Source organism: Clarias gariepinus, chromosome 15, assembly GCF_024256425.1.
Source record: "Clarias gariepinus isolate MV-2021 ecotype Netherlands chromosome 15, CGAR_prim_01v2, whole genome shotgun sequence".
NCBI lineage: Eukaryota > Metazoa > Chordata > Actinopteri > Siluriformes > Clariidae > Clarias > Clarias gariepinus.
Genome location: NC_071114.1, coordinates 29,587,272 through 29,595,223, shown reverse-complemented (window position 1 = coordinate 29,595,223; position 7,952 = coordinate 29,587,272).

Genomic DNA, 7,952 nt, shown 5'->3' with positions numbered 1-7,952 from the left:
GTCTCTCATGAAGACCTCCCCAGGAAAACAAGACCAAAACTGAGCTCTGCTGCAGAGGAGAAGTTCATTTAGAGTCACCAGCCTCAGAAATCACTCGCTCAAGTTCTGTCAGGTTGGATGGTAAACATTGGTGGACAGCCATTTTTAGATGCTCAATTGGGTTTAAGTCAGGGCTCTGGCTGGGCCATTCAAGAACAGTCACAGAGTTGCTGTGAGGCCATTCATTTGTTATTTTAGCCGTGTCCTTAATGTCATTGTCTTGTTGGACGACAAACCTTCGGCTCATTCTGAGGTCCTGAGCACTCTGGAGAAGGTTTTTGTCCAGGATATCCCTGTACTTGGCCGCATTCATCTTTCCCTCGATTGCAACCAGTCGTCCTATCCCTGCAGCTGAAAAACACCCCCACAACATGATGCTGCCACCACCATGCTTCACTGTTGGGACTGTATTGGACAGGTGTTGAGCAGGGCCCGGTTTTCTCCACATATATCGCTTAGAATTTAAGCCAAAAAGTTCTATCTTGGTCTCATTAGACTAGAGAATCTTTTTTTTTTCTCACCATCTTGAAGTCCTTCGGGTGTTTTTTAATGTGTCTTGCACTTAGGAGAGGCTTCTGTCGAGCCACTCTGCCATAAAGGCCTGACTGGTGGAGGGCTGCAGTGATGGTTGACTTTCTACAACTTTCTCCAAACTCCTGACTGCATCTCTGGAGCTCAGCCACAGTGATCTTTGGGTTCTTTTTTTTACCTCTCTCACCAAGGCTCTGCTCCCCTGATAGCTCAGTTTGGCCGGACGGCCAGTTCTGGGAAGGGTTCTGGTCGTCCTAAACGTCTTCCATTTAAGGATTATGGAGGCTACAGGGCTCTTAGGAACCTGTGTGTGGCTTTCCTAATCAAGTCCAATCAGTATGATCAAACACAACTGGACTCGAATGAAGGTGTAGAACCATCTCAAGGATGATCAGAAAAAAACGGACAGCACTTGAGTTAAATATATGAGCGTTTTTCTTTTTAATATAAATTTGCAAAAATGTCAAAAATTTACTTAAATGATTTTAGCAAATGGCTGCAATATAACAAAAAGTGAGGGGTCTGAATACTTTCTATCTATCTATCTATCTATCTATCTATCTATCTATCTATCTATCTATCTATCTATCTATCTATCTATCTATCTATCTATCTATCAATCATACAATTTTAGAATTTCTTACAGTTTAAAAGAAAAATTAAACCCATAACCCTGACAGGTGTTTTGACTTGTTCTTCTGTAAAACCCAGTTAGGTTCAGTTAGAAACTCCTCTAGAACATTTATCTTCAGTTATTTGATAAGTAAAGATACAGTAAATGCATTTACAGTAGATAACTACAGTTCCATTTTTTAAGAAAGAACTATTTTTAAATATGTGCTATTTTTATATTTAATCATTATTGTCATAATAGTGTGATTAAATACTAAAGTGGCAAAAATCAGATACTGCTTGTGAATGCTTCATCGAGTTCCATTGTCTACATGTGGCATGTAACACGTGTATTTCATTTGAACTCGCCTCTCTGCCTATTCAGCAAAAGCAGACTGAGGGTTCTGTTGTGTACAGGAGCATCAACACACGGAGGGGAAAAAAACCCTCCCTGAGAAGGTTGATTGGAAGTGAAAGTTCCAGCCACATGCTCTCGGGGATCCGTGTGATCTTTAGGAGCGGCGTAACCGGGCCGGAGAGTCTGAGCGGATCGTTTGATTGCACCCATATGTAATACCAACCTCTCTTTTAAAGTTGAAAGGTCACGGTGTCACAGCCTGGCGCTTAACGCTGGTGCGTGTACTGTTCATTAACTCTTATAAACCTCAGTTCACTACGTGAGGGAGCAACAGAGCTCAGGTCATGAACGTTTCCCATGAAGAATCCAGCCGAGTTCCTCCACCGTTTCCTCTTTGGGTCCTCACAGGATGCATTTACACGCCGCTCAGCATGGATAAACCATGTCTCCTCTTATGTCCACAGGAAGTGCTCTATACAGTACGTATGGTGGAAACGCTCCATTGTGACTCGACACATGTGATTCAGACTCTCATCTCCAGTGTACTGTAAAATCATCTAAAATAGGTGGTCAGGCTTGTTCCTCTATGAGAACCCTTAAAGATGCTGTCTAGAACATTACAGCAAAGGGTTGTTTTGTCTAACAGAATTGAAAGTAGTTTTTTTTAAGGAATGAAATCTTTTCATTTGTCTCCAATTAAAAAAAACAGCATACATTTTAATGTGTTAATCAGTAAATCCTTTTTCTTTCTTTCTTTCCTTATTTCTTTCTTGATTTATTGCATTATTTACAGTATTTATGTCTTCAGTGGGTGCTTTTAAAAAAAAGTATTTTACAAATGTTGATAATTTATTTATTAATTTTCTTTTTTATTTATTTTTTAATTTTTTTTCAATACTTCATTCTTTTTAACTTTTAGTGTATTCATTTATTATTTCTCCATTACTTCATTAAAAAATGTTTTCCTTAAGTTCTTTCTCTTTCTTTCTTTCTTTCTTTTAATGTTAATTTATTTGGTTTGTTAGTTTTTCTTTCGTTCTTTTTTTCTTTTATTCACCTCATAAAGAGATGCATCTCATAACAATCTCATTAAAAGACTTGTTGCTCTGGTGCAAACCCTTCTTCAGTAGAACTCTGCAATGGCGGGGGTTTCTTTCTTTTATTAATTTTTTTTAATTAATTATTATTATTTTTAATGGAGCTAATACCTTTAAACTATCCACAGAAATATTATACAATCTTTATGGACACACTTAGGTATCTGAGGATAAGAAAACACACACACACACACACACACACACACACACAGGTCATGTCAAATTATGTTGAATTTTGCATCGAGATCTGATTTTATTCATCTGACAAAAACCTGGTGTGCACTGACGGTAGTGTTTTTGCGATATTTACATTAAAACAAATGTCGTTCAGGTTCTAGTGTTCAGCTTTCCAAATTCAGCAGAAAAAGTATGACATTGTGTTTTTTTCCCTCTTCGAGCGGAGGACTGAATACGTCCATAACTGCTAATAAAAGGAAAAACATATCCAGACGTCTCTTGAAGCAAGCAATCAAAAAAGAGAAAGAAAGAAAGAAAGAAAGAAAGAAAGACGAGCTCTTTGGATTTAAGGACCTCTGTGAAGCAGCGTTTTAATTAAAACCACTTGTTCCTGTACTTGTACTTAATGTTTCCCATTAGTCATGTTTGAGGGATTACAGACAGCTCGAATGAAAGTCTGAGGACTGAATGGAAAACGCAGATGTGCGAACAATGCGCCTTGTTTTATTGCCATCAAGCTCGATTAGTAATTATGAAAAATTTACCGCATCGGACAAGGTTTTCCTAAATCCTTCCGCAATTAAAGGCGACACCCCCGAGCCACCTCGGCTTGTGGATTTACCCAGAGCCTGCATGAGAGAGTTCAAAAGTTCTGCCTTTGTATCAGGAAAATGTTTTTTCTTCCCACTTCGCTCTCATTATATGTGTAATTTATGAAAATTACAGTTTTTCAAACCCCATTTCGGCGTCTTTCAACTCAAGGGGACATGCCTCCCCTTCATGCTATCATGCTACACGTATGATTAGCAAGTTATTTTCTGAAAAAATACGTTTTTGTGAATTTGAGATTAGATCACAAAGAAAGTGCTGAAGTAATTAAAAATAAAGTGGCACCTACTTTAAGCTTATGAATGACATGATTATGACTTGAGCATCCGGTTCAGTCTATTCGAGAGTTTAGTTGACCTTTGACCTTTGCCCAGATATCTTAAAGCAGAGGTGAGGCTTCACGGGCACTTTTCTGGCCCTCCTTCACTTGCGATTGCCCGCAGCTGGAGCTCCGCGTCCACACATGGTGAACTTGGCAGAAGATCAGTGAGCTGAAGGAGCATGGCTCGACATTAATTAGGCCGCTCGTGTGTGTACACGCACCGCTGTCTTTAATTACGTACCCGGACTTTGACCTCGCCTTTGCGGTTTTACTTTCCTTTAGAGGTATCCCTGAGAGATCCATAAAGATCCACATGAGAAGATGCAGCAGTGTGTGTAGGTGTAGATACAGGTACAGGGTTAAAGAGGGTTACTGGTTTGGATTCAACGCGGATTAAATGAAACCTCCGTGATCCCGTATGCGTGTAACTACACTACACATCTCCTGCAGCCTTACGAGCACTTTGTGTTAACTTTCACTCTATCCACTAAAGTGTATGAAATATATATATATATATATATATATATATATATATATATATAGAGAGAGAGAGAGAGAGAGAGAGAATAAGAGGGAGAGAGAGATGAAAATGAAGAAAATGAAAACGTAAAAGTGTGACATTAATTAAAAATGAGTGTTTTTCTGCCATAATGCTCACATGGAACAAAATGGATGTTGTGTAGCTTAATGATTCAATAATGCAAGAAATACAAAACAAAAAAGTAAAAAAAATTATACATTAGACTAATTACTATATAAAATGTGTTTATAAATCAGTGTTGTGTTATTAGATACAATAAACAAACAATTAAAAAGAAAATGAAGGTATATAAATATTTAACTATTATTTTTCTGTTGCTTTAAAAAATGATATGAAAGAAAAAAAGAAAAAAAATCAAGTGAATAAACAAGCATATATATAAAAAATTATTTTTGCATAAAAAATATAGCATATTTTTTGCAAATTTTATCCTATACAGGTACATAATTAAATCATATAATAAATAAAACAAACACAAAAATGCAACAAAAAAAAGAACGAAAGAGATAATTTACATATTTTTACATTAAGAAAAATGTATATGCATATTTTGTCTTTCTTGTGACAATAGAAAATTATGAGTTGTCAATGATTTCAGTGCATGTGATTATCAAAAAAGTCATTTTACAGATATCTAATTATTAGAAGGTTTAAAATCGCATTGACTTTTTAAAAAAAACTATTTGACTGGTTGTGTTTCTGCGGCAAAACAACTCACAATTTGTGAAGAGGAAGAGAAAAGATAGATAGGAAAAAAGGTGGAAGAGCAAAAGCAAAGGGGCAGGGATTGAGTAAATCGAATGAGGAGGAGAAGGAGGAGGAGGAGGAGAAGGAGGAGGAAGAAGAAGAGAAAAATGATTCTGTGCTTTGGGCTTGGAAAAAGGTATGAAAGTAATTATTTTTGCTCTTCGAGGTTTAGGCATATTTATGGGGCATTACTGAAGCAGTGGGCTATTTAATGTTATTTGCAGAAAGCACACATTGTTCACATCAAGTGCACGAGAAATCGAGGGCACAGCTGTGTGTGTGTGTGTGAGAGAGAGAAAGATCAGAGGCTGAGCTACATCTCTCCGTTATATATCAGAGAGTGAAAGATGTGCTATCATATATACGACTCGTTTACTACCACTTCAGTCAGAAGACATTTACCTCACTGTATTCACGTGTTACATCAAGAAAACGAGAAAAATAATTACAGCAGATGTGTAATTGGATGGGGATGTTGGTAATAAACTATTTATACTCACTTTATGCATGAGTTTGATTCCAGATGTTTGTAGTCTATAGACAGATTAGTCTGCAGACAGATTTATCTAGTGAATTAATTAATTCAATTCAATTTTATTTGTATAATACGTGCTTTCATTGTGGCAAAGCAGCTTTACAGAATCAAAAGAATATCATGGAAACATTGTATAAAATGTGTGAGAAAAATACGTATGAATCAAAATGATCAAATTAATAAATTAAAGCATTTAGAAAACAAATATTTTAAACATCAGCGCGATTTTTTGTAAAAGCCCCATTTTTGCTGCATTCATTATAAATTATTAATTAATTAATTAATTAAACAAAATGAAACATTAAATTCGTCCATCCATGCATCCATCTTCTGTCTGTAGCACCTATCTGGTGGAAAGTAGTGGGCCGGGAGTCTCTCCCAGAGACCTTAGGGATTCTCATCCATCTCAGGCCATAAGCAGAAACACATGAGTTGGAAATATTGGAGCGAGGTCAGGACTGTAGGGGGGATGTGGCGATAACTCCCAGCCGAGGTCCTGTAATGTGCAAGTGGTGTTGGTGAATGATTCTGTGAACACAGACAGATGCGTTTCTTCCACAAGTTGGCTTACAGTATGTATGGCCTTCTTTAAAACGCTTGCACCGTTCAAAAAGTCTCATCACTGTACTGTGTTCGAGCGGCGCTTTTACAGCTTCATTCGTCAGACATTTTTTTAATGAGTCACAATATTTTAACAAGGTTTGGATGAAAGACACTGAATTGTAATTTCCCTTTTTTAAATAATCATGCAGATCCCACTTTGAGATCCACTGCTGTTAAATTAATCATCATTATTTATGAAATATTTACATTTGGTATCAGTTTTTATTCCATATCCCAGTACTTGGTATTAAGTTAATGGTAATAAGATGGTTTGGTATCAAAATGCAAGTATTATCCTTTGTCATAGTTGTTAAGTGGCATACAGTATGTTCCAATATTTACAGTATATAGACTCAATAATAAGCAGTTTTTAGTAACATGATGATATATATTTTCCTGATGCGTTAACTTATTATTTGGTTGATATAAATTTTAATAAAACAACAACAAAAAAAACTTTTTTTAGGCAAAACTTTATGATTTTTCACTATGTTGATGTAAAACCTAAAACTAAATAGCTGTTCTCTAAAAAGTTTGAGGTTCTATTGTTCTCAGAAGTTGAAAAGTTGAAGAAATGTGGGGAAGATTCTTTAAAATCCTTTTTCCTCTAAATCATATCGTGTTATGTTGGACTGCACAATAGCCGGTGTGGATGGCAGGGGTGGAAAACCTGGGTCTTTCTTTCCTTTTTTCATCTCAACTCCAGTCCAGAACATAAGTGCTGACTCGCGGGACCCACTTACAACTAATACACGGTGTGCTTTCATCCTGTCTGAATGGCGAAATAAATAAAAAGAATGGAAAATGGCTGCTCTCCGGGCTATACCTCTATACCTTTGCTCCCTGGCTCTTTGTTAAAACCCTATCTCTGCTGCTCCGTTGCCCCCAGCTACATTAAATCCCATTAAATTCACCTTCATTAAAGCAGCCCCGTGTCTCCTGCTCGCTGCGGCCCCTAATGTGGGGCCTCTCAAGGACAGAGCGGTAATGAGGCTGGACTGGATTTAACCTTGAAGCGTACAGGTTTTCATTTCCAAATCAATAACTTATGCCTTGAAACCCTTGCGCTAGATCCAGGCTATAATTTTCAGGCATTAATTGTGCGGATTACGTTTCTCCTGCAACATCATGATGCCAAAAAAGCCATTTACGTTTTCTAAGCCGTACATATTCCATTTAGCTTTGATTCTCTCCGTGTTTATTTTATTCCCTCTCTCTCCAGCTCAGATGCATGAGGTGAAGTCTCAGCTTGCTGATCCACTGTCTGTTCATGCTGGCAGGACGGAACACGCAGGACAGCGTTTCGACCAAGTATAATTAAACCAGTTGGGTCCCTTTAAAACTGTATTTATTTATTTTATTTTAATGGCAAACCTGCTGAATTGCTGTGAATCTGTGTAAAATTGCACTACAGTGTCATCATGCACAATAAATAGAATGAAGTAGCAGACTTTTATTTGATTTGATTGATTTTTTTTGTAAGAGCAGGAAGTGGAAAATTATTTGAATTTGATGGAGAATTATGGATGTCATGTGGACAGAAATAGCGTGCATCCATATTCAGACCTCTGACTGAGGTGTGAGGCATAGCTCAGTTATGTGCGGTTCTACTGAGTCCCAAAGAGATATGCGAGGAAAAAAAAAACATTTAAAAAAATGTAGATGAGTGTGAGTATATCCAGGTCAGTGTATGGGGCATCGTTTCCAGACAATTTCAAAAGTCACATTAATTAAATAATTGTTTACAGACGTGCTCTTAATTTTTATTAATGGTATCTCGG